General features: G+C 27.7%; 1 long non-coding RNA gene across 1 annotated transcript; it reads right to left on the reverse strand.

Moving 5' to 3' along the window:
- Positions 1–1,115: 1,115 nt before the first annotated feature.
- On the reverse strand, positions 1,116–24,739 carry LOC147816249 (uncharacterized). Its single transcript, XR_015431080.1, has 3 exons — positions 24,633–24,739; positions 8,301–8,363; positions 1,116–1,411 (listed from the first exon to the last, which is right to left on the reverse strand). It is a non-coding gene; the product is annotated as an uncharacterized LOC147816249 (long non-coding RNA).
- Positions 24,740–26,604: the final 1,865 nt, after the last annotated feature.

Below are 26,604 nucleotides of genomic sequence, written 5' to 3' on the forward strand. Positions count from 1 at the left end.
CTCTTGCGCCATTAAATTAATTGTATTTGCGATTACTAGATTTAATTTTAAAGTTTATGCTTTGGAGGTTAATGAAGACACAACACAAAATATTATTTTAATTACATCCACCTGTACATGAATATCCTGTATAATATTATTTATAACGAATATTAAAAAAGTGTTGGCACATTATTTCAGTATTAATTATTAAATGTCTTTCTCTTTTGGCAAAGGAGAGATTAATATTTCCTTGAGACAACACCATTTTAACAGATGGTGGGGTTTTAAATTGAGAGAGAAAAGTTAATTGATTTGTAAAGTCGGTTTAGTCTGTATTACGACTTCTAGTAAATCCCGGATCATGGTGAGATCTCCAGATATGAAGTTACAGACTTGAGATACCATTCTTTCCACTTTACAAAACTTCTGACAAAGGAAAAACTAGTTTCTAGAGCAGGGGTTTCCAACTTACACGAGGCCGGGGACTGCTATTAAAAACACCAGTCAAATGGCGGGCCGCAACTTTATCAAAATTTTATATAGGACTCTTTTTGGTTTGAAGGAACATTAAATATTACTGTCAGATTTTTATCAAAGGTTTTTTAATATTAAAAAGCAAAATAACAAGCATTACAAATAATGTTACGTATCATTTTGAATCTTCTCTTAATCAGAAACTTAGTGACAAGATATTTTTTTCTTTTAAATTTAATTCTGTGAAATTAGGCGTATTAGGACGATTAGGAACGATAATAAGGACGTATTAGGAATTATCGCAACAACAAAAAAAATTCTCGAGCACCTGAAATTAATTTTTTTCTCTTTTCCGCTCATGCGATATTCAATTCAAGGAATTTAAATAAAGCATATTCATTCCCTCTTTTATGCGTTTGAAAATTTACAAACGTAAATAATTTCGTTCAAAATGAGTGATTTCAAAAAGTTAAATGGGAGAATTTCTTCGAGAAAATTTATGATACGCACATGCTAAATTATATTCACAAAATACAAAAAAAAAAAAAAAAAAAAAAAACGAAATAAAAAAGAGCAGCATACTAAATAATTTTTGTATTTGAATAAATATTTTCTAGTATGCAAAACCTGTGAAAAACCAGTTTGCACCTGTTAACCTGTTTGCACCGTTGGTATGTTAAATTTCACAGAAACGAAGAAATTAGGTTTCTTTAAACGAATGAAAAGTAATTTAAGCCCATATAGATTTTTTATGAAAATTGTCCGCCAAAAATTAAAACTAATATGTTTTAGTTCGAGGCCCGTCAGTTGGTAACCACTGTTCTAGAGCGTTGTTTGACTCTGCTGTCAAGTCTGAGACTCCCTTGGATGTCTTCACATTGAATCATTTTCTGCTATCTCTGGAGGACCAGCAAATCAAATTTTTCATGTTCCACATCTTATTTCCACATTTTACCTTTGGAAATAAAACATTTTATAAGATTAACATGCATAACATTGTTAAAAATTATAAGTTAAACAAATTAATTTTGCAACTAAACGAGATTAAATAAATATGTTAACACGATATTTTGACTGATACTAATGTAATTAAGTAAAACGATACGCGAATAGTAAGTACATTTTGACAAAACTAATTATGAATGGCAAATATTAGTTGTAGTAATATTCGATTAAATCTTATAAAAATTTATGTAACTTTTTTCTTCTTCTAAAAACACAAATTTAACAAACTTTTTACTAATTACGTAACAAAACAAAACAAAATTCTGCATGTTATAAAATTTAATTCTGCTATTGGACGACATAAACTAAAAATATTAATAAAATATACTAATCAATACGAATGTAATTCTAAAGTAAAACTAATTTAAAAATTAAGCGTGAAAATTACTTCGAAAAGACGTAAATTACAAAAACTGTAACTTAGACAGAAATAGGATAATAATAAATTGAAAATAATAATAATATTAGTGTAAACTGCTTTGAATAGTGAGTTGGAAAATAGGGATATCAACCTGAAAAACTTTTGTTTCAATTAATTGCTAATGCTTTAAATAATATGCTAATTAATTAGTATGTTTATTAAGTTATGTAACACACCAAAGCGTGCTTCCTCTTAATAAAAGTTTTATTTTATTTTATAACCGTCGTTGAACAGCCGACCCAATTTCATGGGTTTACGACTACTTACGTTCAACTCCGTAGCCTTGTAATTTTGAACCAATCCAGAAGACAAGGAAACTCCTGGATCAGTACCCCCAGAGGTATTGATTTGTTGTGGGAACATGGAGGACTTTGAGACTCGACAGATTTAACGTGCATCAGTCACCATTTACTACACGGGGAGTCTTCGGCCGGCGAGGATCGAACCCACGACCTCTTGGATATGGGCCCAGCGCCCTACCGACCAGGCTATCCCGGCCCTTAATAAAAGTTTGACAGATTTGGAATTCAAATTCTCAAAACCCTAGCCTTAATTTAATAATTTTATGCTTCACATTTTACACGTTATTTTTCTTTACGCCTGGTTTTTATTTACGAGGAACTTTGCGCTATATATATTTACTTTTGTCTTATTTTCACGAGTTGCTCTTTTTCATTCCCTTTACTAAAGGCTTTCCCACATTTTCTTTTCATATGTGTTACTTTTACATTTAAGCGTTACTTTTCTTTATGCTTCAAGCCTCACTGTTATTTTAGATTTTACGCATTTCTTTGCCACGTTTACATTTTTATGAGATACTTTTCTCTTTGCTTCAGTTTAAACACATTATTATTTTACTTTCACGCATTAGCTCAATTTACGCGTTTACTAATGATTTACTACTTACTCGTTACTAACTATTTTTACTTTACTTTTTATACTTTATTTTTTAACGCGTTACTTTTCTTATGAGTTAATATTTCGAGTTACTTTCCTTTACGGGTTATTTATAAATTGTATAATTTACTTTTCAAGATTTTTATGTGTCAAATTTTTTCAATAAGGTTTTTTTTCTCTCTTTTTTTATGCGTTTTTATATTTTAAGCATAAACGAAAAAAAAAAAATTATGAAGGAAAAAGTGTTATGCCAATATATCTCATTCCTTTCTTATGAATTAGATTTGCACGGTATACGCTCTTTTTACATGCTATTTTACAATAAGGGTTAAATTTTGTATGCGTTACATTTTCTCGTTCAGTTTTCTTCTTAGTTACTTTTACTACGTAGTAATTTTGAGCATTTATTTTGCATATGTGCTACTTATTTTTACTTGTTACTTTCACGCATTAGCTTAATTTTTGCGTTATCGTACATTTACTTTTACTTCGTACATTTACACTTTACTTTTTATTCGTTATTTTATCGCATTACGACTTTTTTTATGCTTAAAATTGCACAATTTTTAGTTTTTAAAGCGTTACACTTTTATGCGTTAATTTACTTTTCTTCTGTGTTTTTCTTTAACTTTCACGAATTATATATAGTATTAGTTTTGCGTATTTGTAATTATTTAGGCGTTGCTTTTTTTTTTTTTTTATAGATTCCTTACTTTTATATACTTTAGTTTGTAATGCGCTACTTTTACTTGTTTTTTCTTTGTGCCTCACCTTCTTGCGTTACTTTTATTCTAAGCGTTAAAAACGTCTTTTACTTTACATGTTACGTTAGCATTTCTTTACGCGTTATATTTATGGATTTACTTCGTATGCGCAACTTTTTCGATTTAAATTCACGGGTATATTTCATGCGTTATATTTTTTATGTAATAATTTTACACATTTTTCTTCGGTGTTACTTTTCTTAATGCTTTAATTTACGCACAATTTATTTCTATTTTATTCTCAACTTCTCTTCATGCTTTACTTATTACCCGTTTAATTTCCTTTTCATTATTTTTACGCATTATTATTAATTGCGCGTATTAGCTTTTAATGTTAATTTTTTACTTTACTTTTCTTAAGCATTTTATATTTTCTTTTTAGCCTTACTTTTACGCGTTTACTTTTTGTGCTTTTTTCACTTTTACTGCTTGTACTTTTTTAATAAGCTACCTTTTTTATTCGTTACCATCACGTGTTATTATATTTTATACATTGCTTTTTTTAATGTGTTACCCTTCAGAATATTATTTTTTCATATGCTACTTTTCTTGTGAACTTGTTTTGAATCTTTCCGTCCAAATTCCTTTAAATTGTTAAAGCGAATTTAGAATTTACACGTACCCTTTTCTTGTTACGTTTCTTTATGGGCAATTTTTAAATACTTCTTAATTTACCTTATAATATCTTTTTGCATTATTTTTACGCATTTAGTTTTTTTATGCTTTACTAGGCCAAGCTTTTTCTTATCGGTAACTTTTTCTCATACGCGATATTATATGTTACCCTTTACTTTTGTTGTGAGTTACATTTACGAGGAATACGAGGCTCATTTTACATGGCATATTTGCTTTTTATACGTGTTACTTTCATTATGCTTTACAATTAGTTTTAAGAGTTACTTTCACATTTACTTTTTTATGCCCTAAGTTTCATGTTTGTTTTAGATTTTACACTTTCTGCGTTTATCTTACGCGTTCAATTTTTTATACGGTACCTTTGCGGTTGCAATTACGAATTTACGTTTCTTCTGTGTTACTTCTTCGATGCATTAGTATATACACATCTTATTTTAAACATTTTACCTTTATAATGTAAACTTTACTTTTTTATATGCGTTACTTATACGTCTTAAATTTCTGTATTAACGTTATTTTTGCTTTTCTTATGAGTTTCTTCCTTTATGCTTTATTTTTATGGCTAACATTTGCTTTATTGTTCATTTTACAACTTTACTTTTGCATTATTCTTTCGTGTCTTACGCAAGTTTCAGCGTTACTTTCACGCGTTTTTTTTCCCCTTCTGGAGCTTCATTCACCCGTCATTATATTCAAGGCGTTACATTTCTTAAAGTGTTACGTTTAAGAATTTACATTTCTAAGGCGTTTGTTTTGTAGTGCAGTATTTTTACACGTTGCTCTATTATATATTTCCCTTTACTTTTTAAAGTATTTTTCTCTTTACAAGTTTACCATTACACGTTTACTTTCTATTTTTATTCCCTCATTTTCTTTAGGATTTATTTTTTCGTGTTTCTATTCTTATGCATTATATAGATCTTTTTTATGCGTTACTTTTCTTAAGCGTTATTTTTACTTTTATGGGCTATACATACTTTTATGCATTAAAAAATTCACTTTTACGAGTTACTTTTTTTAAGCGTAACTTTCTAGTCTTCATTTAATTACACGTTTCTTTTAAGCGTCGCACTGACCTTTTATTTTCAATTCATTTGTTTCAATTTACACTTTTAAATATAAGCTACGTTTGCAAGTTTTATCTTTTATGTTTCACATTTACCCGTTAATTGTTTAAGTGTCATGTCATATGCAATACTTTTCCTATTGCGTTACTTAATAAACTCGCATTTTTCATGCGTATTTCTATTTTAAGAGGTATTTTTCTTAATTTTTGTTATTCGTTACTTATACCTTTTATTACGTGCTGCTCTACTTTCTTTATTCCATACTTCAAGCGTTACTTTCCTAATGCATTACTTTTGCGCATTGGTTTATGCTTCAAATAGCTTACTTTTTACGTCACTTAATACTTCAGCTTATGCATTATGTTTTACATTTTACTTTATATTTCACGACTTACTTTATTTTACACTCTTTATTTTTTAACTTTCTATTTGCTTTGCTTCTCTTTATCCTATAGTTTACTTTGTGCTTTACTTTTTACTCTGCCTTATTCGTATACTAAGTTTTACATTTCGTTCAAGCTTCGCATTACACGCGCTTTTTCTTATATGGTTTTCTTTACTTTTTATTTTAAATGCGCTTTACTTTTTTTTTTCCTACTAAATATTATAAGCTATATTTTTATTTTATATTTTGTGCTTTGGTTTTTTTAATACTTTACACTTCAAATGACATTAAAATTGACTTTTTTTACACACATTTAATCGAGGCTTTACTCTAAACTTTACCTTAGTCCTTACTTTATTAATTTTTACGTACTTTATATAGCGCATAACTTGTTATTTTACTATATACTCTACACTTTTTGTTTACTTTAGGCTTTAATTAACACACATTTTACCTTGTTTTATACATATTTGACTTTTCTTGAAACGCATTTTGCTATATTTTACTTTAGATCCTACGCTTTACTATAACTTTACATATTACTTTATATTTTACTCTCTACACTTTTATTTTACTCTTTAAACTTTTATATTTAACCCCTAACATATTTTTATTTTATGCTTTACACTTATTTTTTTACGTTTTACCTTATTTCAGTTTTTATCTTACGCTGCAATTCACATTTCATGTTTTACTTCACTTACTTTTTGTTTGATTTTTCTTTATTTTATATTTAATTCTTAACTTGGCACTTTAGATTTTACGTGTTTTTACACTTAGTTTACGTATTTACTTTATATTATAATTTACTCTCAGCTATGTTTCACAATATATTTTCAAATTTACATGCATATTTCTTTAAAATGCATTTTATATTCCAGGCATTTATTACGCATTTTACTTAACTTCTTATTTTACGCTTTTACTTTCGATTACTATATTCTTTAGTTTACATTTTTCACATTACGTTTTATTTTATGTGTATTTTTCTTTACTTTACATTTTACCCTTTACATTCTACTTTACTTTAAACACTACTATATGCTTTAATTTACTTGACGATTTCACTTTGAACTTTACTGATATACATTGATATCTTCTTTACTGTACACTTTTTTTTTTTACTAAATTTTACATTTGATTATACTTTTTGCTATACTTCCGCTTTACTTATTAATTTTTTGATATTTTGCATTTTGCCACTTTTTAATTTATGTTTCACGTCGTATTTTATGCATTACTTTTCTTTTTCGCTTCCTACTTCATGTTTTACTTGATATGTTGCGCTTTACATTATTCTATGCAATACTTTGCTTTTTATTTTATAATTTACGTTTTACTATATCTTGCTTTTACTTGATATATTACGCTTTACATTATACTTAACAATAAGTTTAAGGATATACTGCATAATTTACATTTTACTTCATATTTCATTTTATACTTCCCGTTTAACTTTACCTTTTACAATAATTAATTTTTTAATTTACACAGTATGTTTTTACTTTACTCTCTAAACTTGACTTCATACTTAACGCTTTTCTTTCTGTTATAATATATACTTTATTTTACCTATAACTTTCTGCTAAATTTATATTAATTGTTCTTTACACACTTTTTAACTTTATGTTTTACCCTTTACATTACACACTTTATAATTTAACATTTATCTTACGCTTTAGTTTACTTCACATTTTACCACAAACTTTATTAATTCCCCTTTTTTACATTAATTTTTACTTTATACACTATTTTTTTTAAATTTTATACGCCTCAGTTAATACTTTACATTTTGCGCTTTTTTTATTATTTACATTGTTTTTATACGCTTATACTTAATGCTTCTGGCTTTGCGTTATACTTTGTGCTTCATCTTCTACTTTTTTATATTTTGCGCTTTTTTTTAATTTCAAAAATTAGTTACATTTTATGTTTCACGCTTTAATTTATATTTGACGCTGTTTATGAACAGAAAATTATTTAACGATACATAATTTTATTTTAACCGCATTTTAGGACCATAGCAGAATGAACAAGTTTTATCTACGCTTCAACAAATTTAACTTTTTAAACTTTGAGATTTTCACATGAATTATTTTAATTGGATATTGAATCATACTTAGTTGGGAAATTTGAGTAAAACATTTATTTACTTTTGCTACAAAAGATTCAGTTCGAAATGGTTTTATTTGCATTATTAGGGAACACCGTTCTCTATCAGAACGTGATAGTCAAAATTGTTACCTATAATTAATTAAAAAAGTTTTTATCTATATTTCGGAAATCTACGTAAGATTTTGATCTAGAAGAAAAATGTATCATTTCATTTTATTTCTATAGTGAATTTTTTTTTCTTCTCCCCGTAATAAAAAAAACTTTTTTTTCTTAAGAAATAAAAAGTTGGTTTTAACCTAATTAAGAAGGTGTCAAACAATTCTGAACAAAAACGATTGCTTTGTTTGAGTTTTTTTTTTTTTTTTTTTTTTTTAACAAATATAATTTTTAGGCTAATTCTTGAATAAAGGTTTATTTAAGTACAGGAAGAGATGTTATGCTATTAATATACTTCTTTATTGGTATTAACTATTATTATTATTCTCCTGAAAACTTACATTAATGCTGATTGAACACGAAGATTATTAAATTCTTTGAGTGTTTATACAACTTACCTTTTTAAAAAAACTATGATGTCGGCTCTTGGTTGGATTTATGATTCCTAAAGATTTCGAAAGCTGAAAAAAATAGGACATATTAATTAGAATTATATAAATATTTATGCAACACGATAATAAGGGCTGTTCAAACATTACTTAACGGGGATAAGGTTCACTAATTTGCTTATGGTGGTTGACAATGGGCAGACAGGATGAAAGCTTACGTATGTCATTAAAGTCGCATAATTTCAAGTTGCTTTTTTTTAAAGGGAAAAACCGAGACAAAAATTATAATTTGAGAAAAATTACATTTGAAACAATTTCAAATAAAATTTTGGAGAAGGAAAAATTTTCGCAAAAAATTGGTCTTATGTGTTCAAGAATTTTAGCTATTTTAGAAAAACAGCAAAGATTCCGTAAAAATATTCTTCTCAAATTCTATAAAATTAATTGAAATATCTACTATTTTCTTAAGGAGTTACATTATTTATTTGAATGAAATTCTAAAATTCCATTGCTTCAAAAAAAGTTAAAATTAGAGTAAGTTAGTGCGTTGTTACTTTTTTACATAAGCAGAGGAGGTGATTTGTTTATTTTTGCTGACAAGGAGAGAGAGGAAGACTAAAGCTAAAAAACAGGCTTTATTTGAACGACCTCATATAAATAGAAATATTATTTCAGTTTCAGGATTTTTAAGTTATTTGTAAAAATGTTGGATGTTTAAAATATTTGTTGTTTATTATGAAGAGATTTATAAAGAAATCGAGAGAATTTTAATCATTAAATTTAGAAATACATAATTAATTTTAACGAATAATCAAAATTAGAAATTTATAACTAACTTCACTTTATTCGTAAATGATTCTACTAATGTTTTAATATTTTCTGCACGATTTTTATCCTAACTACTTTAATCTATAAAAAAGGGAGCCAAACATTTCAGAGAAGGACCTATTTAAAATAATTAAAAAGTATGAAATTAAAATATTTTAACTTATTCGCTGACTTGTTGACTTTGGCATCACATTGAACATTATTATATTGCGATAGCATAATTAATATTTTTTTTAGGTGTTAAATATTTTTCGGAACCACGTTACATTGAAAAAAAAAATTAGAAGTTTCAATTTTTAACTACCTCATTTAAAAGTTATTAAACCAAAATGTATTGCTCATTCTCCTAATATAAAAACCAGAGAAAATGTAAGAAAAACGACCAACTCTATATTTGTTAAACTTTTTAGAATAAGGTATTTATCTTTGAAACCGATTAAGATTTTTCTCTTGAAGGACTAATTTAACAACTTTTAATAAGTTATTTTTTTAAATTATAAGTAATAACCTTTTTAAAGTTATTTTTTTCAGACATTATTATTGCGTGGTAACTTTTCTTATGCGCTATTTTTACTTTTACACGTTAGACAACTCATTTTACGCGTTATATAATTTACTTTTACTTGTTCCTTCTATAATTTTACTTTTTTCTTTTACTTATGAATTTCTTTGACACGTTAAGTTTTATGCATCAATTTTACGGTATATTTTTATTTATGTTTTAATTTGCATACATTTTACTTTATATTCATTTTTTCGCTGAGCTAACGCGTTTAATCTTTTATGCATAACCTCTACCAGTTAATAATTTTTTTTCGATATTTTATGTATTACTTTCATATGCGTTAACATGTACTTTTTACTTATGTATTACATTTTTCCATTACTTTTATTTATGCATTGCTTTTACAAGTTTACTTTTTTTATACTACACTTTTATTTTTTTTTTGTATTGCTCTAGTGTATTTTTTACTCCATACTTAAAGCTTTTTTTTACTTTATTGTTGTTGTTGTAGTTCATTTACGTCGCATTAGAGCTGCACAATGGGCTATTGGCGACGGTCTGGGAAACATCCCTGGGGATGATCCGAAGATTCTTTTACTTTATATCTTATGCGTTAATTTTGTTATGTATTTCTTTTCCACGTTATACTTTAAGCGGTATTTTTCTTGAAGCGTAGCATTTACGTAATATTCGCATATTTTAACGCTTAATTATATTTTAAGCGTTACTTTTCTTTATTTTAGTTTAACATTACTTTCACGTGCTCGCTTTTAGGCCTTACATTTTATTAGTAACTTTTCGTAACGCATTGTTTTTGTTATGCGTTACTTTTACTTTTGATCTACTACCTTGATTACTTTATAATTAAGTTTTCCTTTAATTTATATTTTACTCGTTAATTTTCCTATACGCATGACTTTTTCGCGTGCACGCTTTTTGTACATATTTTACTTTGCTTTTCTACAAAATTCTCATAAGCAGTTATCGCTTCTTATGTGTTTCCCAAACTTATGAGTTTTGTGTACCCTTTCTAAATTTTTCGTAACGCTGTGTACCACTAATAAAAAAAATTGCACAAAAGTTAAAAATCGCAACTGACTGCTGACACCACTCATTATTAACTGTTAATTCTGCAAAAAAACAGCCAATAGAAAAATACGTAATCGTAAATTTTCATGGCTATCTTTGTTTTGAAATGACAATTTTTGAAAGTTTCGCCTGTTGCAAGATATTTCTCATAAGAACGCATACTCCTACTCAAAACACTGTTGTAGGGTATCTACCACTACAAAATTACAATTACTATTCATTAGTATATAAGACGTGTCAACTTGATTCTATGATAGGTTTTCATAGATGAAGGTTGACATTGGTGACCCGAACGTGATGTGAACACGTCTATCTTGACAGTAACGCCCACTTCGATCTAGAAACGCCTATTTCGATAGATGGTCCAAATTGAACAATTGACTTGCTACTTGTGACTGCGACATTATTCACCTCCTCGCACTGTTGCTACTCAGTCTCGTCTCGATCAAGCACAACGTTGGCTTGCATACATACACTCGACTGCTAACGGCAACACAGGAGTGACAACGACCGTGCTCTTAATACAGCTCTCACGATCAGCAAAAGAAAGGTGATCTTAATACAGCTCTCCCGGCTTCTCACAGAAACAGCAATGAATCAACTAGTGGTATCCGTCCATCGAATTCTATTACAGATATAATTATGGTGGGGGAGTACTATAGGGTATCTACCACTACAAAATTACAATTCATTAGTATATAAGACGTGTTAACTCGATTCTATGATGGGGTATCTTTTCATAGACAGACATTGTCTTTACTTATTGTCCGCCTTATAATGAACGCGCTTCGTCTTTATGCGTTAAAATTCAGCATTTTATGCCATACTTTTGGTTATTCCTTACTTTTACGCGTTCACTTTAAAGTTTTAATTTTTTCACGTTTCTCTACTTCATTACTTACTCGCTTTTTTCTTTACCCCTTTCCTTACTGAAACTTTATCTTTCTTAAATTTTTTTTTATGCGTTACTCGCATTTTTTTTATGAGTAACTTTTACTCGTTTACTTTTTTTTTTATCCATTACTGTTACACGCTCTTGTTATATTTTAAGCGCTACTTTTCTTCATGCTTTAATTAACACCTTTTTAACACTGCAATTTATATTTCACACTTTAATCTTTACTTTTAAAATAGTTTATTTTTTAATTTACATTTTGCCTTACTTCTCAGTCTATATTACAAACTTTTTATTTCACGCTTTGCTTTACTTTAGATGCTTTTTTACGTTTCTATCTACTAAACATTACAAGCTATATTACGCTTATTTTTACTTTGTACTTCACTTAATATTAAAATATAATTAGCGTTTTTTTTATACGCAGTTTTAGTTTATTTAAGCTTTAACTTTACTTATTAGCGTGTACTTAATATATATTTTACTTTATACTTCACAATTTTTTCACGCTTTTTCACACACTTTTTCCCTTATTTTACTTTCCGTGAAACACTTTTCGCTTTACTTTTTATGCTTTATTTTTATTTTACGCTTAATTTAACCTTTTAATTTACTCATTTCTTTAGATTTTTTACGTTTTTATATTTTCCCCTTTACTTAACATTTTCTGCTTTATACGCTACATTATTTTTTGACGCTTTACTTTGTTTTACTTTTTATTTTCTGCTGCATATTATTTTTCACGTTTTATTTTACCTACTAATTTACTGCTTTCTTTTTCTTTACTTTCCACTTTATAGACCGTTTCACTCGTCTCTGCACTTTAAATTGTACACGTTACTTTAAGTATTTACTTTATACTCTAATTTACAGTATAATTTGCTCTAAACCAGGGGTTTCCAACTTACATGAGGCCGGGGGCCACAATTAAAAACACAAATCAAATGGCGGGCTGCAACTTTATCAAAATTTTATGTAGGACTCTTTTATGTTTGAAGGAATATTAAATATTACTGTCACTCTTTTACCAAGTTGTACAAAACAAAAGTATTGAATTACAAATTAAAATAAGAAGAAGATTTTAAAAAATATTTAATTGTTATTAATAATATTTAAAAAAATATTAAATAAATAATAAAAATTTGGGCTACAATAGCTGTAATGTGCAGCAATGTATTAAACAATTAATGTGCAACAGATATCTAATTGTTAAGATATAAAATTTTAAAAAGTTTGGTACTAAAACTTACATAGTAGCACACAAAATATTCAATAAGAAAATTGAGGCTTGTCTGCTGCAACCTTCAGTGAATAGATATTTACATTTTAAATTTACAAATGTGTGTGTAAATATTTTCGTCGAAAATGAGTGGTTTCAAAAAGTTAAATCGGAGAATATCTTCGAGAAAATTTCTGATACGCATATGGTAAATTATATTCACAAAATACAAAAAATTGAAGAAAAAAAAGAGCAACATACACGATTATTTTTGTATTTGAATAAATATTTTCTTGAATGCAAAACCTGAGAAATAAATTTCTTTGCACCGTTGGTATGTTAAATTTCACAGAAACGAAGAAATTAGGTTTTTATTAACGAGAAAAGTATTTTAAACTCATATAGATTTTTTACGAAAATTGTCAGCAAAAAAATAACAACTAATATATTTTAGTTCGCGGGCCGGATGCGGCCCCCGGGCCGCCAGTTGGAAACCCCTGCTCTAAACTATTCTTCTTTTAGTTTTTAATTTAACACATTTATTACTTTTACTTGACTTAATATTCTGCTTTAGTTTTCTTGTTTACACTCTTATTGCCTTTCATTTTATTCGCTTTTCTTCTTAACTATGCATTGACGCTCTAATTTATGCTTTGCAGTTATTTTATGCTTAGTTATTTTCATGCTTTTACTTTGAACTAAATTATTCTGCTATATAATGTTTACCTATCAATTTTTTACTATCTTCATCATTTAATCAAACGTTGCACTGTACTTCCGACTTTACTCTGAGCCTGGTGCTTTATTTTGTGTCTAACATAGTAATTTTTTATTTACTTTGCGCTTAATCGTTTTATACTATAGGCTCCACTTCTTATTTTACACTTTGCTTTAAATCTTTACTACTCAAACATATTTTACGCTTTATATCTTACTTCTTATTTTACAATATACTTTATATGTGACGTTTAATATTATTTTATACAATACTTTGGTTTTTACTTTACGCTTAAATATACCTTGCTTTTAACTTTACATTACATTTACTTCATACATAATAGGTTTAACGATAGACTGCACACTTTTTATTTTACGTAATACTTCACTCAAACTTTTTAAGGCGTTTAACAATAGTTTTTATTTTACTCTTGAAATTTTAATTACATTTTGGGCTTTTCATTCTTTTTAACATTGTAATTTATTCTTAACATTGCATTCTGCTGTATTTTTATTAACTGTACTTCATTCTTTGAATACATATATTTACAATACGACCTCGCATTACGTTACACCTTATACGTTATTTTATAGTTTACTTCCCACTTTAACACACATTTTAATTATTTGATTTTACTTGATATTTTATTTAAATCTTTATTTTATACTCTATGGTAAATTTTTAAACGCTTCGCTTGGTACTTCATTTCACCATTTACTTTTTTTATACCCTTCCCTTTATATTCAATTTATGTTTTACTTTTTTGTGTATATAATTCATACTTTACATTTTAGTTTTATATAATACTTTATGCTACACTTAATGTCTTACGATTTACTTTGCATTTGCCGCTGTATTTTATCCTCCAATTCACTTTATGCTTTTATTTGAATAATGTTTTACTTTTTGCTTCACCGTTTTTGTATTTAATATTTTACTTCAGATTTTAGACTTTACTTCAAGTTTAGATTACGTCCGTACTTTATACATAAATTTACAGTGTAAACCACTTAAATATACTGAGCGGTTTACTTTACAGTACTTTCAACTTTACATTTAATGTATGATGAACTCTTTAGTTTCAGTTTACACACTCTTAACTTTACGCTTTATTTTAACACTTAATTCATGATTCACATTTCCCTTTACTTCACACTTAACTTTATTTTTAGTTCACTAAAAACTTTTATTTTATACTATGCTTTAATTTCAATTATATTTTATTTTACTGCCTTCGCTTTACTTATTCTTTTAAATATAATTTGCATTTATTATACATTTTATTTTACACATTACTTTATACTCCATGATTTCATTTATGCTTTGCATAATGTTTACTCTATGCTTAGCTTATTTTAATCTTTTCCTTACCTTTTATTTCACAAATTTCTTAACGTCGTAGTCTATATATTACGCTTATATTTTATACCTTACTTTATTTTATGATCGGCTTTTTACTTTACTTTTATACTTTACGAGTGGCTGCATTTTTTGCCCCGACACCCTAATTAAATACTATTTTAATTATTACTTTACCTTATTAAGTACCTTAATTATGTACTAATTACATACTTTTTATTATAGACTTTATATTTAATTCATTAAGTCACAAACAATATTTTTTTATTTTTTACTTTATTTTACGCTTAACTTTACTACTAATTTGGATAACACTTCATTTACGTTTGCGGGTTATTTTATTTTACGTGATACTTTCTTTAAGCGTTACTTTCCATTGGTATGCATTATATTTATTTTCTATACGCGTTACTTTACTTGTGTATTACTTTTACTCATTAATTTTCATACACGTTAATCTTACGTGTAATATTATTACACGCGTTACTTTTCTTTTCTACTTAAATGTGCATTTTTAATTTCGTATGCGTTACTTTTACTTTACGTACACCCTGCGTATGTTTACTTTAATTTATGCATTCATTACATTCAGCATTTCTTTTGCATGCGTTTCTTTTAGTTTTCTGATGACTTTTAATTTTATTGTTTCGATTTTTAACTTTTACTATTTAATTTCATTGTATTTATTGCGTTACGATTTCAAAGAGATATTTTTACACGTTTACTTCTATCATGCGTTTTTACTTTTGAGCGTTACGTTTCAGTACATTTTAATTAATACACATTTTATTTTCTATTTTTCATTAAGTGTTTTTTTTTCTTTTGCATTACTTTTCCTTTATTCGTTCTGCGTTGATGTTTTGTCTATCTTTAACGCGTTTCTTTTAATATCGGTAAATTTTACTTTAGTTATGCGTTACTTTCCTTTATGCTTAAAATAAACACTTTATACTATACTTTACACTCTTTTTCTTTAATTTTACGCCTTCATTTAACTGATGCGCTGCTTTTACGCGTTTAATTTTTCGTTTCGGCATTTGAACTTCACGAAAGATTTATTTTACTAGTTACTTCTGTTACGTTTGCGCGCTCTTCTTGCACCCTTTATTGTAAATTACACGTTTTATTTTTATTCACGACATTTATCTTTATTATTCGGTCGTTTTACACATTTACTTTTACCTTTGCTATGCTTTCCTTTTTCTTGATATTTTTACGCGTTATATTTCATGTATAAGTACTATTTATCGTTACATTTACGCGTTATTATACAAATCCCTTACTTTTGTTATGAGTTACTCTTAGACATTTACTTTTTTCTTATGTGCTATATTTCAAGTTACTTTCTTTTATGGGTAATTTACTAATTTATATTTTACTTTTTAATATTTCTATGCATTACTTTTTATGCTAAGTTTTTTCGTACGGGCTATTTTCTTTTTCATACGATATATTTTACATTATTACTTTTACTTTTCTTATGCAGTAGATTCACCTCTTTACGTCAAACTTTCTTTAAATTTTTAATGCGGATTTTAAATTTATGTCTTTTTTTTGTGTATATTTTTCTCGTTACTTTTAAGCGAATGCTTTTATGCCTCATTTTTAAGCTTCATTTCCCTTCTTCCTCAATTTATCTACAGTTTATTTTATACGATACTTTTCTTTATGCTCCACTTTTTATTATTATGCATTATACAGTACACTCTCGATTACCCGTGTGCGGATTATCCGGTTTGCGGATTAACCGTGCTCATTCCGGAGTCACACAAAATATATAAGGAGAAACATTTTCAAGATTACGTATGGTTTCTCATGCTTTTTTTCCGTTGACTTAATCAGGGGTCTGTTCAGAAGAAATTTGGGTCCGTTAACAAAATATCTTTTCATAAAACCGGACACTTCACAAAATAATTTATCTTTTAATCGGACCCTTCACAAATTTGTTTATCTTCATTATTGTTTTGTTAATCGAATAAATCCTTCTCAGGTAGGGGGGGGGGGAAGAAAGACAGATGTAAACGAACTAAATTTTGTCTTCGGCAGACGTTTCTTCCTTCATTCGTCCGAAATGAATATTCTGCATTCAGTAGTATAGGCTAAACACCAAATATATATATGTTGCATCGCTAATTTAGTAGCTGCAATTGCTGTTTATTTTTTAAAATTTAATTGTTTTAACTATAATTTTACAGTGTTGAGCATAATCTTGTATGTCTTCACAATTTAAAAAATCCTTGAAAAGTTTTTTTGCAATAACGGACCCTATTTGCACAAATTTGCAAAAGCGGATCCTGGTTGAAAGAATGTGACTTATCGTTTATTTTATATTCACAAATTACAAATAATTTTTTCACAATTTTACAAAAACGGACCTTTCACAAAATGTCTGGACAGACCCCTGTTAATATTTTCAACCGTTATATTTTGCACGTATTTTTATATTTATTCGTTACTTATTTTCTAATTGTTTACAATCTACTCGATTAGTTTTTTATGCCTTATTTTTACGAGGTTTTAATTTTTGCTACGTTCTTTTTACGCGTACCCTTCTCTGGTGTGTTACTTTTCTTTATGGGCAATTTTCAAATACTTCATATTTTGCCTCTCAATACTTTTTTACGTTATTTTCTTATGTTTACTATCCCAAGCTTTTTCTTATCGGTAACTTTTTCTCACACGTGATATTATGTTTTAAGCTTTGTTAAAAGTTACATTTACGAGGAATATGAGGCTCATATATTTGCTTTTTATATGAGTTACTTTCATTATGCTTTACAATTAGTTTTTTGTGCCTTTTTCACATTTACGCGTTACCTTTCTTCATATTTTAAGTTTCATGTTTTGTTTCTGATTTTACACTTTGTGCGTCTATCCTACCCGTTTAATTTTTCATGCGTTACTTTTTTGTTTATGTGGTTACAATTACGAATTGACTTTACGTATGCATTTACATTAGTTTTAATGCTTATTTTACAACTTTACTTTTGTTATGTATTATTCTTTTGTATTTTACATGTGTTTACTTCGATTCAGCGTTACTTTCACTCGTTTTTTTCTCCAGGAGCTTCACTTACGCGTCATTAGAACACGTTATATTCTAGGCGTTACTTTTCTTAAAGCTTTAAGAATTTACATTTCTAAGGCGTTTCTTTTGTAATGCAGTATTTTACACGTCGCTCTATTAGATTTTTCCTTTACCTTTTAACGTATTGCTTTTCTTTATGGATTTTTACACGTTTACTATCTATTTTTATTCCCTACTTTTCTTTGTGATTTATTTTTCCGTGCTTCTTCCTTTGCAATACATTTATCTTTCTTGAGCGTTATTTTTACTTTTACACACTAAAAAAATTAACTTTTACGCCTTTACTTGTATGCGTTTCCTTTACGAGTTCACTTTTATGCGTCGAATTAACGTTTTATTTTCAATTCATTTATTTCAAATTACACACATTTTTAATCTGCGCTAGGTTTGCACGTTTAATATTTTATGTGTAACATTTACCTGTTAATTTTATTTCATGTGTTATGTCACATGCAATACTTTTCTTCTTGCTTTTCATTTATTTAACATACTCGCATTTTTCATGTGCAATTATATTTTACGAGTTATTTTTCTCTATGCGTAATTTTTGTTATTCGTTACTTTATACCTTTTCTTAAGCGTTACTATTACGCGTTGCTCTATTCCATACTTCACGCGTTACAATTTCTTACGCGTTACTTTTAATTTTGCGCATTAGTTATTACGCTTCCATTTACACATTTTTTTTATATTTCTTTACTTTTCCATAAATTTTACTATATATTTTACGAATTACTTATATTTATGCTTTAAATAACAAACTTTTTACGGTACTTTAACAATTCACGCTTAAGATTTTCGATACTTGGGTTTATGCATTACGGTTTACACTTTATATTTCACTGCTCTCTATATTTTTTTAAACTTTCTATTGTTTTGCTTCTCTTTATTCTACAATTTATTTTACTTTATGCATTATTTTTTACTCTGCTTTATTCTTGGGTCGCATTCATTTCATCGACAATCACTTCATCGACAGGCCATTTCATCGACTAGGTCAATTCGTCGACATGGTCTTTTTGTCGACTGGGTCATATGTTTGCCAAGGTTATTACGTCGACAGGGTCATTTCATCGACAAGGTCATTTCGTCGACATGGATCATTTTGTCAACAATATGTAGAAAAGGTTATTTCGTATGAAAAGTCATGTGTAATTTTGAAACTAGTTTTATGATTTTTTAACATTAGACTTTATGCCCCTTGCACTTCTTTGTAATTTAGTATATTTCTGATGAAATTTTTTAAACCTAGCCTGATGCAAAATCTTAATAGTATGTTGAAGTTGTCAGAAAAGAAGCATTTTTTTTTTAAATAGCCTACTCCTCTATTCACATCACGTTGCAAAAACGGAAAATTGTTTGTATTTTACACATTTAAGTTGTATATTACAAAATTTTTTTCTAGTCATATTTAACACATTTATTTCTGAGATTAATTTTTAATGTACAGTATTGTAGCTTATCATCGCAAAAGCAATAACTATTGTGAATGATTCTTGATGTAGGGAGTGAATGACGGGTGAAATTAGCAAGAAAAAAAAGAGAGTTTATAATGAATCTGTGAGATAATGAAACCACGTGGTCGATAGGTAATTTCAATGACAAGGTCTTCTTTTCGTTAACAGGCCATTTCAGCTGCAGAAATTCACTGCCGATAAAAAGAAAATTATACTTATATAATGTTCCCCCGCAATGAGTAAAACGCATTAATACTGTCCTAGTATTATAAAAATCCTAAAAATTGCATGTGGGGAAAAATAAAATGAAAATCCAACTTGGAAAACATATTGGAGAATATTGTTGATAAAAAATTTTGTTCTGACCCTCATGTCTTAGTCCGCTATGCTGCTGAAGAAGGAAGTTTCTAACAATTCCTGTGAAATTTAAATGAAATATTATTTGAAACAAAAACCTTGTTCTCACTTCTCCAGTTTATTTTATTTCTTATTTAATTAATTATTTATAACGTTTTAATGTTTAATATGTATTTTATCCTATGTGTTCCCCAATCATTTATATGTTCCTTTACCTTATAAAATAAACTTCGTTAATGTAAAAATAAAAGAAAAAACTCGAAATGACTCCACATCCTCGGTATGCGATGCAATCGAAATGATAGTGTAAAAAATGGTTCCAAATCACAGGAGGGGAGGAAACCTGTTTAATTGGTTTCTATGACTTAAAACATTTGGAAAAAAAGCAACTTATTACGATATAACAAATAAATTGACGTTTGAGCTTATAATTGTGGAGAGTCATCCATATGCATCTCATTTTATTCTCATTAATGTTTAATTAAAATAAGTTTAGCAAACTTATTTTTTAATCAAATATTAAAATGTTTTTCTTTTCGATTTGCCAGAGAATAAAAATTTATTTAAATTAATAAAATTTGCAGTGAGAGTATATATTTTAAGGGCGAGCAATCAGAAAAGTCCTTTAAAAAGTGTAATCGGAAATGGAAATGTTTTTAAACATCATGCTTCATAAGTGTGCTTGAAAAAGAAATGTTAATTTTTGTAACCAAAACGAAAAAAAGTGGTATTTTGAATGTTGATAGAAGTTTATTGTGAAATTTTATCCTTGTGGTTTTTGCTATGCGTGAAAATTTTTTTCTCATTTTTTGTCTACAGAACAAACTTGATATTTTAAATATATAAAAAATTTTTTATTTTCATTTTTTTTCTACATTTTAGTTTTGAGTCTCCTATCTTGTTCAGGCCGAAGATAATCAAAATTTCGATTGGCGATAAGTTTTGCTAATAGTGGTCAGAAAGTGTTTGAAAATTGTGCTTTCATCCTGTACAGAAAATCAGTTAAAAATTTGAGCAATTAAACTAGACAAAAATTGGTCAAATTTTAATTGCAAGATTTTTCTTTTCTTTTTTGTAGAGTAAGAGTTATTTATTCTAACGTTTAAATTCCAAGTCTTATTTTTTGTTCATTTTCTTTTAAACAAAATGCGTCTAATTTAAATCCTCCAAATAAAAAGGAATTAATTCACTATTCATTTACTACTACTATTATTATTATTAAATTAGACTATTATTATTTAATTACAATAATAATAGTATGATTTATTAATAGTATAATTTAATAATATTAGATTTTAATTTAATAAATAATACTATTATTAAATTCACTATCCATGGAAAAAATATATTTTGTGAAGAGCAAACACTAACACGCTTGCAACGTTACGCCTGTGTTTCTAAACATTTTTGGTCCGGTGAGTAGCACTTTAAATAATGTAGGAGTCTACAACCACCTCGATAAATACGTAAACATATTTGCGCTCCTATAGTTCTTCTAAAACTCTAATAGTGGTAACGGATCTAAGACTAAGTTCGATTATTTAGTTCGAATGTTCAAATAAGCATACTCATTCATCCTGTCCTAATGTTAGATACTGAATAAAAAGTTACAAATTGCAATTAAAGTGAACATTAAGAAATTACTTTTCCTCCATGAAAAAAAATCCAGAAATATTTTTTTATACTTATGCAGATATAATTATTAGGTCTATGATTATTTTCATTTCTGTGAGAATTTGACTGAAGTCTATGTTTTTGTTAAAATGTATGTAAAAATGTTGAACATTTTTACAGCAATAAATTTAGCTTTTCCCTCCCTGAAATAATGTCTAAATTTTCATTATAATATATTTTTATTACTTTTAATTCTAAGAATATCTAATTTTATTAATTTGATATTAAAAATAATTTGATTGCTAACGTCGCACTATATTAACTGTTGACCACGGTCCGGATATCATGCTTGGTAATGTCCTGAAGGCAATCCCTACCTATCCTGAAAATAATTGTCAAGCTATTACGATTTAGATATAGAAAAGTAGATTTTGATACATCAACCGTTCTCGATTAAACGCTTCTCAACTACCTATCAATTAAGTTATAAAGCGAACTTCTTTTAGTGCAAGTGGAACAATACACAGCAATAGAGAATTTTACTTTAGTATAAAAATTAAATAATAGCATTTTTCTGATTAATAATAAAATATTTAGAGTAAATCTCTAAAATAGTTTCAGAATTAGGCATGGCACTATCAACGAACCTGTCGACGAAATGACCCTGTCGAGGAAATGGCCTGTCGACGAAATGACTTGTCGATGAAATGACCCTGTCGACGAAATGGCCTGTCGATAAATTGGTTTCGGTGAAATGGCCTGTCGATGAAGTGATTGTCGATGAAATGAACCAGGCCCTTTATCCTTATATTACTCGGTTTATATCATTATACTCCATTAAGCTATGTTTAAGCTTTGCATTGCACGCTTTTTTTTCACTTTAAATGTGTTACTTTTTTTTTCTACTAAACATTATAAGCTATATTTTTATTTTATATTTTTCGCTTTAGTTTTTTTTATACTTCACACATCAAACGACATTAAAATAGACTTTTTTTTTTACACAAATTAAATTTAGGCTTTACTCTAAACTTTTCATTAATCTTAAGTTTATAAGTTTTTATATACGTACTTTATATAGGGCATAACTTGTTATTTTACTACATATTACCCTTTTTTTTACTTTAGGCATTAATTAACAAACTTTTTATTATATGAGTTTTCTTGAAACGCATTTTGCTATACTTTACTTTAGATCTTACGCTTTACACATTACTTTATATTTTACTCTCTAAACTTCTATATTTTACCCTTAACATTTTCCGCTGCATTTTACTTCTTGCTTTACACTATTTTTTTACGTTTTACCTTATATTAGCTTTTATCTTACGCTGCAATTCACATTTCATGTTTTACTTTACTTACTTTTTGTTTGATTTTTCTTTACTATATTTCTTATTTAATTTCTATTTAACATGGCACATTAGGTATTCCGTGTTTTTTAAGCTTAGTTCACGTATTTACTGTATAATTTATTCTCTACTATGCTTCACAATGTAGTTTACATCTATATTACCTCAAACTGCATTATATATTTACGTTTTTACTTAATTTATATTTTAAGCCGTTTTTTACAGTTTTACTTTAGATTACTATATACTATACTTTTATCCTATACTATACTCTACTATAATGTATTCCATGCTATCCTCTTCAGTTTTATAGTTTACATTTTTTACATTACGTCTTTTACATTACGTTTTATTTTACGGGTTTTTTTCTTTACTTTACATTTTACCCTACTTTTTAGTTTATACTTTACATTCTACTTTACTTAAAATATTACTTTATGCTTAGTTTACTTGGCGATTTCACTTTAAACTTTATTGATATATATAGATATCTTCTTTACTATACACTTTTCTTTTTATTACAATTTACATTTGATTATACTTTGTGATATACATCCGACTTTTCGCTTTACTTTACTATTGCATTTTACCACTTTCTACTTTATGCTTTACTTATATTTTTTACTTCTCTACAACTTCTTATTTTTTGTTTTACTTGATATGTTACGGGTTTCATTATTCTAAATGCAATACTTCGCTTTTTATTTTATACATTTACTTTTTTTGACTTAATGTATTACTCAATACATTATACTTAAGAACAAGTTTGATGCTATACTTTACATTTTACTTCATATTTCACTTTTGACTTCACGTTTCCCTTTACCTTTTAGAATAATTAATTTACACAATATTTTCGATTTTACTCTCTAAACTTGACTTCCTACATAACGCTTTTCTGTTATAATATGTACTTTATTTTACTTATAACTTTCTGCTATATTTATATTAATTGTTCTTTAATCTTAACACACTTTTTAACTTTATGTTTTATGCTTTACACACTTTATAATTTAACATTTACCTTATATATCTCGCTTTAGTTTACTTCACACTGTACAACAAACTGTATTAATTTCACTTTAATCTTTACTTTATACTTATTTTTTTAATTTTATAAGCCTCACTTAATACTTTAAACTTTGCCTGACATTTTGAGCTTTTTTTATTCTTTGCATTGTTTCTATACGTTTCACTATATACTTCTGGCTTTGCGTTATACTTTGTGCTTCACATTTTATTTTTCATATTTTACTTTTTTATATATTGCCTTTTTTTTACTTTACTTTATGTTTCATGCTTTACTTTATATTTGACGCTGCTTATGAACAGAAAATTATAGAGTTTACTTAACTATATATAATTTTATTTTAACAGCATTTTTGGACCATAGCAGAATGAACAAATTTTACCTACGCTTCAACAAATTTAATTTTTTAAACTTTGAGACTTTTTTTTAAAAAAAGGATTTAGTTCGAGATGGTTTTATTGGCATTATTAGAAAATACCGTTCACTATCAGGACGGGAGTCATAATTGTTACCTATAATTCATTAAAAACGTTTTTAACCCATTTTTCGCCAGTATGCGTCAAGATTTTGTACGTTCCCAGAAGAAAAATTAATCATTTCAATTTATTTCTATAGCGAATTTTTCCCTCGTAATAAAAAACTTTTTTTAAAGAAATAATTTTTTTAAAATCAAACTAGAAGGTGTCAAGCTGTTCTGAACGAAAACGATTTTTTTATTGTTTACGTTTTTGACAAATATAATGTTTAGGCTAATTCTTGAATGCAGTTTCATTTAAGTACAGGTAGAGATGTTATGCTATTAATATTCTTTGAGTGTTAATATGACTTACCTTTAAAAAAAATTATGATGTCATCTCCTGGTTGGTTTGATGTTTTCTTAAGATTTCGAAAGCTGAAAAAAATACCACAAATTGATTAAAAATATATAAATATTTATGCAACACGATAATATGGGCCGTTCAAACATTATTTATGGATATAACGTGGATGAGGTTTTTTAATTTGCTTATAGTGGTTGACAAGGGGCAGGCAAGATGAGAGCAATACTTACGCACAGGGACCGATCAGGACAAATTCAGGTCCAAGGCCTACCAAATTCTTTGGACCCCTTAAAAATATTTTGAGCAATTAGTTCGAACAATAGAAAATAATCTATTGAACTGCATGATTCAAGAAAAACATTCTAAGAAATTTCGAAAGCAGGTAATTAAAGATTATTTTTCTAAGGTGAAGTTTACGTATCTATGAATTAAAGGAAAATGTTATGGCAAAATAAATTTAGTTTGGTGACCACGAACAATTGAAATGAGTGATTTTTGCTAAAAGTCACTGATTAGCTGAATTATTCTTTTATTGTAAGCTGTAATTATTTTTCATTTAGTACCTAAGGTAACACAAAGCAATCCCACCTTACATTAGACTTTTTACTAACTTTTGAGGCCTCTCAGAAATTGTGGGCCCTAGGCCCATGCCTATTGGGCCTAGTCGATAATCAGGCCCTGCTTACGTATGTCATTTAAACCACATAATAATTTAAAGTTTTTTTTAAAGGTAAAAGAAAAAATCATAACCTTTAAAAATTACGTCTGAAACAATAGGAGAAAAAGTTCGAAGTAAGAAAAATTTTGGACACAAATTGCTTTTGTTTGCAGAGTTCAAAAATTTTAGCCATTTCAGAAAAAAAACCAGCAAAGAGTCCTTAAAAATATATTTTATAAAATTAATTGAAATATCTATTTTTTTTTTGTTTAAAAGTTATATTATTTATTTAAATTATATTCCAAAATTAGATTACTTCAGAAAAAGTTAAAATTAGAGCAAATTAGTGCGTTGTTACTTTCTATCTTAAACAGAGGATGGGATTTGCGGACAAGAAGAGAGAGAGGGATACTAAAGCTGAAAAACGGGCTTCACTTGAACGACACCTCATATAGATAGAAATGTTTAAGATATTTGTAAAGATGTTGGGTGTTCAAAATATTCGTTGGTCATCATGATGAGATAATAAATTAAAAATAATAAATTATAAATTAAAAATAATAAATTATAAATAATAATAAAAATTATTTTGTTACTGTTTTTTTTTCCGACTGCATATTTATTGCGTTGACTAAAATATAAACCTTGAATCCGAATAAGTAAATAATTTTCCTCATTTAAAAGTATTAAAAAAAATGAAAAAAATTTTATTCTCATACTTTCATTTTGCTTAAAAATTTCAAAAAGTAATTATGTGATCCCATAAACCATTGATAAACACATTACATAAAAAAGAATTCGTAAAGAAGATGACCTGCGTCTCTTTCGATCCCTCAGGTTTTTGTCAGGGTGTGATTATCCCCTTCTCAGTTCTCAGAAGAAAGAATAGCAGTTTGAAGGATGTGCTTCCAAGAAAACGAAGATGTGTCTGTGGAAAAGGATTTCTAATTGACTTCGAAAAGTCGTCAATTTCACCCATGTCTAACCGCATTCAATCTCTAGTTTAACAATGTATGGGCAAAGTTATGAGTAGTGCAGTGAAACTGCAATTACGCGGAATTTACAATATATTTTACTAATTTTTATTACTAATTCTTAAAAATAAATAAATAAAAACTAAAAAGTTAACTGCAAAATTTTTTACTAAGCATTTGTAAATGAATTTTTGACATAATTTAGGAAAAAATGTGACCAGTTTATTTTCTCGACGAGACTTCAAAATTTTCCCGATGGGGGGGGGGGGGTGGCCATTCCAGACAGGGGTGCAATTGCCCCCATCCTCCTGACCCACTACTGGCGCCGCCCTTGTTTTCAACACTTTCT

The sequence above is a fragment of the Parasteatoda tepidariorum genome, chromosome 2 (assembly GCF_982258835.1).
Source record: "Parasteatoda tepidariorum strain Cologne lab strain chromosome 2, Ptep-v5.0, whole genome shotgun sequence".
Taxonomy (NCBI): domain Eukaryota; kingdom Metazoa; phylum Arthropoda; class Arachnida; order Araneae; family Theridiidae; genus Parasteatoda; species Parasteatoda tepidariorum.